Genomic DNA, 13,966 nt, shown 5'->3' with positions numbered 1-13,966 from the left:
TACACCAGTAACACCATCACAGGACCTAACCAGATCAGCCACACCATCACCGGTTCATTCACCTGCACGTCCACCAATGTAATATATGCCATCATATGCCAGCAATGCCCCTCTGCTATGTACATCGGCCAAACTGGACAGTCTCTAAGGAAAAGGATAAATGGACACAAATCAGATATTAGGAATGGCAATATACAAAAACCTGTAGGAGAACACTTCAACCTTCCTGGCCACACAATAGCAGATCTTAAGGTGGCCATCCTGCAGCAAAAAAACTTCAGGACCAGACTTCAAAGAGAAACTGCTGAGCTCCAGTTCATCTGCAAATTTGACACCATCAGCTCAGGATTAAACAAAGACTGTGAATGGCTTGCCAATTACAGAACCAGTTTCTCCTCCCTTGGTTTTCACACCTCAACTGCTAGAACAGGGCCTCATCCTCCCTGATTGAACTAACCTCGTTATCTCTAGCTTGCTTCTTGCTTGCATATATAAACCTGCCCCTGGAAATTTCCACCACTTGCATCTGAAGAAGTGGGTATTCACCCACGAAAGCTCATGCTGCAGAACGTCTGTTAGTCTATAAGGTGCCACAGGATTCTTTGTTGCTTTTACAGATCCAGACTAACACGGCTACCCCTCTGATAAGTGATAAAGAATACACCTAAATTCTTAAAGTATAGGCCTTTGCAGACAGGCCTGAATATCTATATCCTAACACTTGCCCCTTCCCATCCCCATATGGACAGGTTGTTCCTTGTGAGGAGCAACGCAGCAGCAGCCCCTGGAATTCCTCTAAGCACAGGGTCTGCAATGCTGGCTGACTCCAAGGCCTTTCAAGGAGAGAGAGAAGCTCCTTAGTCCCTTCCTCCAGTACATGGCCACATAGGGGCTGGCCATGGTCCTATCCATAGTGAGGAAGAAAAGCTGTTTTTTGTAAAGTCTGATTTTTATTAGGAAATTAAAATGCCATGGAGTCTCACCATCGGGGAAAAGAGCTGAATCAAATTCAAGACATTCAGAGGTCTCTCTTGGGATCCATTTCTTTTTCTGCTCAGTCCTTGGGAAGATACCTTTTAAATTACATTGGTCTAAATGTGATATTACTAAGCATGTGTAGGATTCAAATGAATTGTTAATTAATTGGCTGGGACAGTGACACACATTCTATGTTATTGAAAGAATGAAAGATGAATAGCATTGTCGTGCCTGATCCATCCCCCAGGGAAAGAGTACAGCTAATAGCAAAACGTTTCAGCCCTGCATTAAAGGGCCAGTGACAACCAGAATAATCCAATTCATGGTTGGGATGAAAAGTTTGCTCATTTACAGTGGAATGCTTGTGGAATTATCATACATTTTAGGCCATGTTTAGAATACACAAACTCTTAATATTTTGTGGATGAACATAAAGAATGTATATGGATTCTCCAGTTATGCTGATTAACTAGATCTGCTGTCCTGTGTAACCTCTTGATATGTTTCCTAAGAACTGCTACTCTGCATAACACCTTGTTCTCAGTTATAGGTTTCAGAGTGGTAGCCGTGTTAGTCTGTCTCAGTAAAAACAACGAGGAGTCCTTGTGGCATCTTAGAGACTAACAATTTTATTTGGGCATAAGCTTTCATAGGCTAGAACCCACTTCATCAGATGCATGGAGTGGAAAATATGGTAGCAGGTATAAATACACAGCACATGAAAAGATGGGAGTTGCCATACCAAGTGGGAGGTCAGTCTAATCAGACAATTCAATTAACAGCAGGATACCAAGGGAGGAAAAATCACTTTTGTAGTGGTAATGAGGGTGGCCCATTTCAAACAGTTGACAAGAAGGTGTGAGTAACAGTAGGGGGAAATTAGTATGAGGGAAAATTTTAGGGCTGACTTAGAACAACGCTTCCTCAGTTCTCCTCTCATAACGCCCCTACTCTACTTGCACTACATTGATGACATCTTCATCATCTGGACCCATGAGAAGGAGGCCCTTGAGGAATTCCACCAGGATTTCAACAATATCCACCCCACTATCAACCTCTGCCTGGACCAGTCCACACAAGAGGTCAACTTCCTAGACACTACAGTGCTAATAAGCGATGGTCACATAAACACCACCCTATCCCTGAAACCTACTGACCGCTATACTTACCTACATACCTCCAGCTTTCATCCAGACAACATCACACAATCCAACTGCATTTGCTCCAATCCCTCACACAGAGAAACACCTACAGGATTTTTATCAAGCATTCTTAAAACTACAATACCCACCTGGGGAAGTGAAGAAAGAGATTGACAGAGCCAGAAGGGTACCCAGAAGTCACCTACTACAAGACAGGCCCAACAAAGAAAGTAACAGAATGCCACTAGCTATCACCTTCAGCCCCCAACTAAAACCTCTCCAGCGCATCATCAAAGATCTACAACCTATCCTTAAAGATGATCCCTCACTCTCACAGATCTTGGGAGACAGGCCAGTCCTCGCTTATAGACAGCCTCCCAACCTGAAGCAAATACTCACCAGCAACCGCACAACACCATACAACATAAACACTAACCCAGGAACCTATCTTTGCAACAAAGCCCAGTGCCAGCTCTGTCCACATATCTATTCAAGTGACACCATCATAGGACCGAATCACATCAGCCACGCCATCAGGGGCTAATTCACCTGCACATCTACCAACGTGATATATGCCATCATGTGCCAGCAATGCCCCTCTGCAATGTACATTGGCCATACCGGACAGTCTCTACGCAAAAGAATAAATGGACACAAATCTGACATCAAGAATCATAACATTCAAAAACCAGTGGGAGAACACTTCAACCTCTCTAACCACTCAGTGACAGACTTGAAGGTGGCAATTCTGCAACAAAAAAATTTCAAAAACAGACTCCACAGAGAGACTGCTGAACTTGAATTAATATGCAAATTAGATACAATTAACTCAGGCTTAAACAGAGACTGGGAATGGTTGGGTCATTACACTAATTGAATCTATTTCCCTATGTTAAGTTCTCCTCACACCTTCTATGGGCCATCTTAATTATCACTTCAAAAGTTTTTTTTCTCCTGCTGATGATAGCTCATCTCAATTGATTAGACTCTGCCTGTTGGTATGCATACTTCCACCTTTTCATGTTCTCTGTATGTATAAATATCTCCTGTCTGTGTGTTCCATTCTATGCATCCGAAGAAGTGAGCTGTAGCTCATGAAAGCTCATGCTGAATTAAATTTGTTAGTCTCTAAGGTGCCACAAGTACTCCTGTTCTTTTTATAATATACTGTATGTCCTAAAGCACATATATTTTTGCCTCCTTTTGAAATGTGCTGAGGAAATTTGGGCTCAAACTGCAAGTGGAGACTAAATGAATTCATGTTACCAAAAACTGTCTGCAGGACAGTGAAATAATGAAACAAAAAGAGCCTGACTCCATCCCTCTTACTTACAATGACCAGGGCCGGCTCTAGACCCCAGCGCGCTTGGGGCAGCGTGCCGCCGGGAGGGCTCCGCATTGTCAGGGGCGGCTTGGGGTGGCGCAATTGCTAGAGGCGCCCCTGACAATGACTAATACCTTGCATTACAAGGAATCCCATTAAAATCAATGAGACAACTGTCAGAGTAAGATACAACCAAGCAGCAAAAAGGGTGTTAGTAGCTGACCCCAATAGAATTATTTGTACTTCTCTAGCACCTTACAGCCAAGAATCTCAAACATTAATGAATTACACCTCACCACAGTCCTCTGAGGTAGACATCGTCATCCTCGTTTTACTAACAGATACCAGGAACACCAAGGGAGGGGATCAGAAAACCCTGACCAGGATCTGCTTGCAGACTTTTCCTTCAATGGATCTGTTTGAGACAGGATTGCAATCCCTGGCAAAATTCTAGGTCTTGCCGAGCATTCCCCAGATAGTACTAGAAGTAGGGCAAGGATTACTTTACTGTAAGTATTGCAAACCACAAAACAGCACCAGGTTTTACCAAATTTAGGTAGAAGTACTTTCTTCTGGTTATAGTACTTACAAAGAAAGGCGCTACTCTGCAGTGAAAAGTAGATATTTAAGGGTAGATTCTGGTAGATGATTACAAAATAACCACTGATCTCAAGTTCATAGGACTTATTCTTTATAAACATATGTCCCCATATCACTAATAAAATGAAGCCCTTTCTTTCAACTGATTAACCATGATATTTTGGCACCAGCACAGCTATGGAAGTATTAAACACTGAAATGTTTAACATAGTCTTACTAGATTTACTTAAAAGGAAAAGTTATTTTGTCAGTTAAAAAGCAGAGATTAGAGACAGTATGAGAACTTTCTCTTTCAAGCATTACTACCTTATTAGAGTAGCATGACAGCAAGGAGAACTGCACTTTAGATAAAAATAAGTTTGATAAACAGTGGTTGCCATTTTTCTAGTGCAACAGAATTTACAGGATCCTTATTTCTTTTCCTCTTGATGACAGGTAATGGAAAATTTTCAACTGCAAGACGTTGATAGCAAACTAAAGACAATCTGGTGCTCTGAATCAACTTTATTTTTAACAATTACCTCAAATCTTTTTTTTAAACTTATTTTTCTGATCTATTGAAAACTGGGACAGAGTTTTCTGAAGCTAACTTTACTGAAGTTTCCTCTTTAGATAAACACCCAGAGTGAAATAGTCAAAAGTGTGTAAGTGACTTAGGAGCACAATTCTCATAGACTTCTCTTTGAAAATTCCATCCTGAGTCACCAGAAATATTAACTTTCACTTAAGCATGTATAAACTACAGTTACACATATAATTTCTAATCCAATTTTTGGTCTGTATGCTGTTCGTGAGCAGCACAGTGCAAGATTTCAAGATTCACACACAAAAAATAAAAATCCAGCTCTTTTCATTAGTTGCTGCATGGATGAGCATTCATACAGGTCCCAGTTCACCAATGCAGCACTATTAATCAAAGTACTTAAGCACATGCTTAACTTTAGGCATATGCCCAAATCCTAGTGACTTCAAGGGACTTTAGCACCTGCATGTGGCTTAAGACCCAGATTCACAAAGGAATTTAGGAATAGCAAGCTCAGTGTTGCAACGCCTAATTCCTAGATCCCCTGATGCCTAGTAGAATCCTTAGTCCCAAGCTAAGGGCCCATGCTCCCCATATAATGCTTGGGAGAGTTAGATGCCTAAGAAAGGGATCCACAGAAGCCAGCAAGTTGCATAGGGAGCCACCTAAGCTAGCCAGGAGTGAAATGCAGAGGGAAAAGGCTGGGCTTAAGACCCAGATCTTTAAAGGTATTTAGGTACCTAACTTCCTTTGATCTGGGCCAGAGATAGACACTTCCCTTTGCTTGGGATCTTCATCTGTGAACCCTCTCCTGGAGTTAGGCACCTAAGTCAGGCCAGCCCTGTCTTGTGAAAAATCAGAGAGAGTGTGAGAAAGAGAGGGAGACTCTACCCCAGAATAGCCAACAGTCCAGGGGGTAGGGTGCACACCCAAAGCAGGGACTTGATCCCAGGTCTCCCACACCTCAGGTGAGTGCCCTAAATACCAGGAAACATCTATGTCCATTCTTTGATGAAAAATTCCCAACCTGATCACCCCACAACTGTTCTTTGTGCAGATGCTGTGCTGCCCCCACTCTCTCCACACACACTTATTGGGGACCTGCATCTGGTCCTTTGATTGTGCGGTCTGATATGTATCAGGTCATAACGGTGTTTGCCAGCAGGACCCAATCATGCAGTTGTGCTCAGGGCCCACCTCCAGAATCAGGGCCCACTGGTGAGATAGGTATTTCCCCATTTTGGTGGGGAATCCTGCTTTGGGGCTGCCAGGGCTTTGACTTGAGCTAGGGCTCCAAGCAGATCACTAGCTGTGGGTGGTTTTGCAGATGCTGACTGGTGGAAACTTAGAAGCCTGTGGGGTTAGGTGGCAGATGAGCAGGGGTTTTGAAACTTTTAGTAATGCCCAAATATTGGACTTAAGGGTCTAAAGAGGCAGTTAGAGGCCTAAATACCTTTGTGAATCTGTGCCTGAGAGCTTTGTTGAATTGAGGTCAAAATCAGATGTCCAATGGGACTACTCAGGACTGAGAATTTGAAACTCACTTTCTATTAATATTCTGTAATATTCACTTCAAAGTTGTCCATTTCCATGAACATGCCTGTCAGCAAACTTGTTTGCTGCAATATTCTGAGTGACCACTATAGGGGTTCACATACAATCAAAGCCAATTCATGTAAAAAGATGAAAGACTATTCATGCTAAGTTTAAGTTTTGTTTTCTTTTTTTACAGCATTAGCCCTGTTGTAGTTGAGGTGTCAGCATGGCAGTGCCAGAAAATTTGAACTGCCACTACTTAACTTGTACCTATTTCAGGGTTGAGCAGCCTACAGAGCTGTTAATCTGGTATCTTTCATGAAGGTTAAATTCATCTTTGTTTTATAAGCTTGAAACAGCATTCATCCATAAACAAAGGAAAAACAATAGTCACAAATAGAACTGATTTTTATGAATGCAATAGCATTAAGAGGTGGTGGGGAGGAGTACATCAGCACTGATTGATGATCCTGACACAGCAGGTGTTCGAAACACAACATGCTTTCTAACTCTACATGTATGCAGTTACAAGAGCTCAATAATATAATGCTAATGAGCCCAATCAAATAATCAAGGAAGGAGAACACACTTATAGGGTAGTTAAAGCAGTTCTGTATACTGATATAAATTCTCTAAATTCATACTATACCTCAGCTACTAAAACATTGTATAAATAAGCATACAGTATTGTGATGTTAGTAGATTAGGTATGTCTGTTTAGAGGTTCATTTGTCTGATGTATGTTTTCTCCCTTGTCCTCTATCATATGTGTAAATTGTCAGAATTACCAACAGTTGGCATCACTGTTTGCAGTATAAGTAAAATAATTTAAAATTAGAGCTGGTTGGGAATTTTCCCTCCAAATTACTTTGACAGAAAATACAGTTTCCACAACATTTAAATTTTCCTGTGGAAAATTTCAAATTTTCTAAAAAATTTCAATTATCCATTGAGAAAACCTAAATTAAATATTTTGTTTTGCATTGGAACAGACTCAAAATTTTGAGTTTGTCAAACTGAATCAACACATTTTGTTCCTAGACAGTTCTACATTTATCTGTGTCCACCTGAGCTGCTGTAGTACCTCATGGGAATTGTACTTTGAGTGGCTCACACCTCTCTTCTTCTCTGTGGTCCAGGCTCCCGAGCTGGACTACATTGCCCATGATATGTCACGGTCTCCCCTTCTGAATCATCAGAAGTGGTGCATCATGGGAGTCACATGTCTACAGTGGAAGATGTAATCTGCCTGGGGAGCCCAGCCTACAGAAGAGGGGGCATGAGACCCAAACTACAACTATGAAGTACTGAGGAAGACACAGATTAATTTTGAATAAAGCCAAAATTCAGGTCAACAAACCAAAATGAAACATTTCAATTCAGCAACATTGAAAAGTACCAATTTCATTAGAAATGTCAAAGCAAAATGTTTGGAATCAAAATTTTTCAGCATTTCACTTTTTTTGTCCCAATTCCAGATGAAAACAAATTTTGAATCACTGGAATTTTCTGCAGGTCAGAAATTGTGATTTTCAACCAGCTCTATTAAAACAAACTACATTCAGAGTCCAGATGGGTATGGATACAATCCTTGCAAGTCAGGATCAAAACACATTATTGTGGTAATGTGTGAAAGCTTGTACTGCCACTGTCTGTAAAGAGTCTACTCTGTGGATAAATAAAAGGTTTTAGATTCCAGTGGTGTCAAACCAACCGGTTTTCTTGACCAGAAACATTTTAAAATGCAATCACCAGATTATAATATATTTGACAAAGGAAAAGCCCGTGGTAGCTCTGAATAAACAGGTGTTTTGAGAATTATATTCTGCACTGAAGTGAACTGTCATTTTGAATGGTATTCCTACCAGAAATACTGCTCTAAAACATTCACAAATAGGGATTTCTGGTTATTTGTTCCAAATATTAGGTAATTCAAAAGAGTGGGTGCATACACTATGAGCTTTACTGAGCATGTGTGCACTGCATGGATATCCATACAGCACTAACTAAAACTTCCAAAGTTCTGACCATCAAGCACTGGGCTTAGGCTAAGGCCTGGAATGGTTCTCTGGTGGATACTCACTTTGGGTGTTCCAAAACCTTGGTGAATAACTGGAGAAGGATGTAGCCCAGCATATTACAGCATTGATTGTATCAACCAATGTGAGCCTGCAAAAAGAAGTGCTGCTACTTGTGAGTCAGGCTTCCTATCAGGGGCGGCTCTAGGTACCAGCGGGCCAAGCGCCCGCTTGGGGCGGCATCCTGGGGAGGGCGGCATTTGGCCCCGGTGGAGCTCCCGCCGGCATGCCTGCGGCAGGTCCACCGGAGCCCGGGACGAGCGGACCTGCCGCAGTCATGCCTGCGGCGGGTCCCGTCTTCCCGCGGCTCGGTTGAGCTCCCGCAGGCATGACCGCGCAGGTCCGCTCGTCCCGGCTCCGTGGACCTGCCGCAGGCATGCCGGGCGGGAGCTCCACCGGAGCCAAATGCCGCCCTCCCCAGGATGCCGGAGCCGCGGGAAGAGGGGACCCGCCGCGGGACTGGGGAAGGGCGGCGCAGCGCTCCGCGCTGCTTGGGGCAGCCTACTTTGTAGAGCCGCCCCTGCTTCCTATACTGACATTATTTTAAATGGAAACACTGGGGCTAACACTCAGGTTAGCTAAACGTTTCTAGAAGCTTATCCCATGTCTAGAAAGTCTTGCCAGCTATTCCAACAGCTCTCAGAATTTAACACATTCTTTTTGTAAATTAATTACAATTATCATTCATGACTAGCATAGCAACATGCTGGATTAATATGAATTCCAGAAATCTACCCAGATTAATGACTATTCTTTATAAATAATGTTTTATTAATTTTTTAAAAGCTTTCTCTAGTCTCTCTTTTATCTGTATTTTTTCTGAGTATCCCCAGCTGTCTCTTTCTGTTATCCTAGCAATCTTAGATATTTTAGAAGCTCTCTTTTAAGGACACTAGTATTATTTAATCAAGAAATGTAAAGAGGAAGAGGACATATGGGAAGGATATGTAACAAGGATTGATTTAAAGACCATTTACCTTTTCCCAGAATACAAGAACAGGAGATACACAAAATTAAGAATCAAATATAAAACACACAAAGATTTAACATAATTTAAAGCAGAGTATTTGGCATAGAAAGAATGGGAATGTCAATACTTGTGCTACTAATTATTTGCACACTTCTATAATGTATAATGAGTAGTGAGGATCCAACTGCAAACACTTACAAGTCAGCTGACTGTTCCATATATACTAACACCAGCGTGTGTAAAATGACAAGCATTTCTTCACACTTTCCAAATAGCACATTTGGACTGATACATTGTGTAAAAAATGGAGGGGTGTAAATTGTCATAGGCTCCATTGACTTCAATGGCAATTTACACCAGCTGAGCATGTGTTCCATATTCTCCCTGAAGTCAAGGAACGGCTGGTATGTTTTTATTATTATTTGGTAGTAATAGTGCTGTATCCTCTTACATCAGGCCAGGATTTCATCCTTTGAGTGTGAATATCATTAATTTATCTTAATAGTACAAGAACATCCAGTAAGTTTATAAGCATGTATTGGCATACTGTTCAACACTATTGTTTACAGGTACCTCAGATTTTCTCTGGACTATTTAGTAAACATCTAACTGAAACCAATCAGTTTTTTTTAAAAAAATAAAGACATTTATTATTACTATTGATCCTATAGAATGCCCACAGATTATAAAAAGAGAAGTCACTTACAGAAAAAAAAATTGGATTTCAAGGTAATAGTGTTATGCTTTTTATTCAAATTTCAAGCTTTTAATGGCCAGGTTTCATATGCCAAAAAAAGGTGAGAAAGAAAAAAAGCTCATTTACTGAGTGCTATTTGTTTTGATCCAAACTCGTTCAGAGAATAGCATGTAGACAATGAAGCATTCTGTAATCAAAGTATTTGTGACTTAGAGAAAGTACTATGGGGATGGGAGTGGAGAGCTACAGTTAACTAGAACTGCATAACAGGATTGCTTCATTAATGTAATTAATAATGTACCTTCGTGGTTCCAGTTGTGAAAGATGTTTTTGGTAATGCAGTATTTTGTCTCCTTTACGCGTTATTTCACATTTCAGTGCTGTATCCTGATTCAACAGATCACTGAACTACTCCTTACGTTGATAAAATGGGCTACACTGGTTACCTTAGGCAGAGAAATTTCATTCCAAAACACTTTCCTTGCTGGTACTTTACAGTACTCATCATTCACAGAGAGGATAAGTATTTTTTTCTATCATTTCATACAAAAGAAGCTTAATCCATACCAATAGTTTGACTGTTGGAGAGTTTTAGAATGTGAAGGTGGGTGGGCTGGGAACAGCAATAAACTGGTAAGTCAATAAACCTTTCATTTAATTTCAGGTTTGCAATAGATTTGAAATCAAGAGAATTTTGCCTGGTTTTGTCTGGGTCCAGTCAGGCTAGGTTTCCCCACCTTCTGGTATTGTTCCTTCTTCCTCCAACCAATCCAAGGCGTCCCTCTGAGTTTAGTTATAACTGTTTTCCAGGGGCAAAAAAGTGCTTGCAATCACTCAGGCCTGGTCTACACTGTGTGTGTGGGGGGGGGGAGGGGATCAATCTAAGTTATGCAACTTCAGCTACATGAATAACATAGCTGAAGTCGACGTACTTAGATCTACTTACCACGGTGTCTTCACTACAGTGAGTCAACTGCTGCCGCTCTCCTGTCGACTCTGCCTGCGCCTCTCACCGAGCTGGAGTACAGGAGTCATTGGGAGAGTGCTCGGGGATCGATTTATCACGTCTAGACTAGACGCGATAAATCGATCCCCACTGCATCGATCACTGCCCGCCGATCTGGCTGGTAGTGAAGACATACCCTCAGTATTGTCAGGGCATTCCTAACTGGTCTGGCCTATCTTGTCCTTCATTAATGGTCCATCCCTCTATCACAAATCACTTTGAGAGGGATGAGGATACTGGCAAGTTTTGATTAAACGTCACTTGGAGTTTTGCATTGAGTTTCAGGTTTATTTCAGCCCAGAAATCCAAAAAGAAACTCATGGGATGTTACTGTCTTAATTTAACCTGCGGGTGAGGTTCAGCCTGTGGCCAATAGTGTGAAGCACAATAAGGAGGAATTCTTTAAACAAAATCTTAGCAATCGTATAGGTCCAAGATAAGATAAGGATGGTGAAATTATGACACATGATGTAGAAAAGGCAGAAGTATTCAATACATATTTCTATTCTGTATTGAGAAAAAAAGCAGGATAATGTATCCCTATGTTGCAGTGATAATGAAATACTTTCTATTCAGTAGTAGTTAGGCAGAATGTTAAACAGCAACTAAAACATTTTATAAATCTGTAGGAATGGATAACTTGAACCCAAAAGTATTAAGAGAATTGGCCAAATAGCTCTCTGAACTATTAATACTGATTTTTAACCAATTTTTGAACATAGAGGAAGTTCCAGAGGACTGAAAAAAGCTAATCTTCTGCTAATTTTTAAAAAGAATAAATGGAACAACTGAGGAAACTTCAAGTCAGTTAGCATCACATTGATCCAGGGCAAAAATCATGGAAAAGTTGTTATGGGATGCAATCAGTAAAGATTGGTATCATAATTAATATCGATCAACATAATTTTATGGAAAATAGATCTTGTTAAACAATGTATATTTTTATTTATTTGAAATCACAAGTTTGGTTGATAAAGGTAAAGCTGTGGATAAATATACATAGTTTTCTGTAAAGCATTTGACTTAATCCCACAAGACATTCTGATAAAAAAGAACTATACAAAATCAATCTATCCCATATTAAATGGATTAAAATCAAACTGTTAGGAGAAATAAGATGTCAGATGATCATCATATTAATCCTTCATAGGATAATAGTCATAAATGCTTCTTCTATGATTTAACAGTGGTATTTTAAGAACTTGCAAAGCTAGAACTTAGTACCATGGTGGAATTTGGGTTGCTGATACCTCCACATTGCCACTAGAGGCTTAGACTGGACATCTACAGGAGAACCCTGTGAAGCTAGGTTCAGCAGGAAGTACTGCCCGCAGGATCTGAGTGGCAGCCCCTCACAGCCCACTGATTGGCCAATACCAGTTTATAAACCAGGAAGCCACGATGAGGAGCTGTCTGAGCAACAACACAGACTGCTTGCCAGCTTCTGCTCCAGACCCTGCTTGCCATAGACCCTAGACTTTGCCTTCTGACCCTGGTTCATCCTTGACTTTTCTATTTGACTGCTATCTATAACCTGGCGCCCAACCCTGAACTCCTGGTAACCTGAACTTGCCTGCCTCCAGATGCCTGATTCTCAGCCTGCCCTCTGGCCTGTCTGAGACTCTGACCTCCAGGTATCTGACCCAGCATGACTCCTGTTTTTACCACTAACACTGCCCATGTCCCCATCATGACAGCTAAGCTACACTGCTTTGATCTTTTCAGTTATATACTTTACGATTCACTGGATAGTCCTATGGTTAAACTCAATGCTGTTTAGCAAGCTAGCAAGAAAGATCAGTTGGTTATAATTGATAAAATGTAAAGAGAAAAGTAAGTTGTTATTCAGCATTAGTAAGGCTGGTCAAAAAAATTCTATCAACAGTGGTTTTGATGGAAAAATCGGGTTTTGACTAAATGAAACTTGTTTCTAAAGTGTCTGTCTTCTGCATACAATCTCAACTTCTGGGGGAAAAAATACCTGAAAAACAAAGGTTTATTTTTTGTTTGGTTGTTTTTTTCCCAGTCCCCAGCTAGAATACATCTCCCATGATGAACCATGGTTATAGAACTCCCATGATGTTGTACAGCAGCCCAGCAAGACAGGAGACTGAGGTGCATCATGGGAGATGTGGCAGAGAGATTGCAAGGAGAATGGGGGCACAAGGTATCTGAACTACAACTCCTTGTGAGGCACTGTAGCAGCATTTCCAAATCAGTTTTCAGCTGAAAATTTTTAGTCTGCAATTTTTCACCAAAAAGTAAAAATTTCTGGGGAGGGGGCGACATTTTCCAACAGCTCTACTCAATAGTATAAAATTGGGAGAGCCACTAACCTCTTTCCTCTTATCTGCCTCTTTCCAAGTGCCAGCATGATTGTGTCTGATTTGCCATTGCCCTACTTGTGCAGTCATTGACACCTGTGTGAAATAAATGCAAAGATGGTTTGAAGTGCTGCCAAATCAAAATGTAAATGACAGTATGGGATGCAAGGCAGTGAAGAATCAGCAACATTTTTTCTAAGCAAAAGAAGTTAAGGGTGACCAGGCAAGAAAATGGCAGATAAAATTCAGTGTTGATAAATGGAAAGTAATGCATATTGGGAATCATAATCCCAACTATAAATACAAAATGATGAGTTCTAAATTAGCTGTTACTATTCAAAGAGATCTTGAAATCCTGGATAGTTCTCTGAAAACCTCTGCTCAATGTGTAGCGGCAGTCAAAAAAGCTAACATAATGTTCGGAAAACTTAGGAAAGGGATAGATAATAAGATAGAAAATATCATAATGCCACAATGTATCCATGTACATTCAGACCTTGTATACTGCATACAGTTCTGGTCACCTATCTCAAAAAAGATATATTAGAATTGGAAAAAGTACAGAGAAGGACAACAGAAATTATTAAGGATATAGAGCGGCTTCCATCTCAGGAGGGATTAAAAAGACTGGGGCTGTTCAGCTTAGAAAAGAGATGACTGAAAGGGGATATGATATAGAGGTCTATAAAATCATGAAAAGTGCAGAGAAAGCGAATGTGTTATTTACCCCTTCATATAATTACAAGAACCAGGGATCACCCAATGAAATTAATAAGCCACAGGTTTAA

General features: G+C 40.7%; 1 long non-coding RNA gene across 1 annotated transcript in view; it reads right to left on the bottom strand.

The window, feature by feature from the left end:
- Positions 1 to 13,276, bottom strand: part of LOC120398183 — a 46,772-nt gene extending 33,496 nt beyond the window's left edge. The window contains exon 1 of the long non-coding RNA XR_005594231.1: positions 13,191 to 13,276. This is a non-coding gene — a long non-coding RNA (uncharacterized LOC120398183). The remainder of the gene's footprint in view (positions 1 to 13,190) is intronic.
- Positions 13,277 to 13,966: the final 690 nt, after the last annotated feature.

This window comes from Mauremys reevesii, linkage group 1, assembly GCF_016161935.1.
Source record: "Mauremys reevesii isolate NIE-2019 linkage group 1, ASM1616193v1, whole genome shotgun sequence".
Taxonomy (NCBI): domain Eukaryota; kingdom Metazoa; phylum Chordata; order Testudines; family Geoemydidae; genus Mauremys; species Mauremys reevesii.
The sequence above is the reverse complement of the archived record's forward strand: the minus strand, read 5'-3'. Positions and strand labels throughout refer to the sequence as shown.